This window comes from Pteropus alecto, unplaced genomic scaffold (assembly GCF_000325575.1).
Source record: "Pteropus alecto unplaced genomic scaffold, ASM32557v1 scaffold15, whole genome shotgun sequence".
NCBI classification, from domain to species: Eukaryota; Metazoa; Chordata; class Mammalia; order Chiroptera; family Pteropodidae; genus Pteropus; species Pteropus alecto.
Genome location: NW_006436286.1, coordinates 32,324 through 32,960, shown reverse-complemented (window position 1 = coordinate 32,960; position 637 = coordinate 32,324).

Below are 637 nucleotides of genomic sequence, written 5' to 3'. Positions count from 1 at the left end.
TATCGGTGCTGAGGGGACAGTGTCCTGCTGGCAGCAGAGCAGCACCTGAAACGCTCATGCACACCGTGGGTCTGGTTGGGTCTGGTGGTCTCACACCCCAGGGAACAGCAGGAGGCTGGTCAGGGGCCTCTGCACGAGGCAGCCATGGGATCATCTGCAGCAGCAAGTCTAAAGGAAATTTTTCTTTCCTGTTTCGCTGCACAGATTCTTGGAATGTGGCTGGCACTTTTGGTCACCAAATGGGGGAGGGGGTGGGGTCCACACCAAGAAATTCTGCGACAGCAGGTAGGTGTCCTGCAGTCGACCTCAGTTCCGACACTACCTACCTGGAGTGTCGGGTCCCACCAAACTGCTGGGGCAGGCAGCACTCCAGGCTAGCCCCAGTCCCCAGGGAGCAGGCAGGCTGGAGCAGGGGGAGAGTCCAACCCATTGGCAGTCACGGTTCTGGCGCCTGGTGGGAGCCATGGAGATGGTCACAGGGAGCAGGGATGGGACCAGGGAAGTCAAGGCTGGAGGTGGGTCTGGACGGACACAGGAATTGCCAAGGAGATGGGGGCAAGGCCTGCAGGCAGACGGACAGCTCCATGCATTTGGGGCTGCAGGATACCAAGGGGTGGCCCAGGAAGAAAATAAGTGT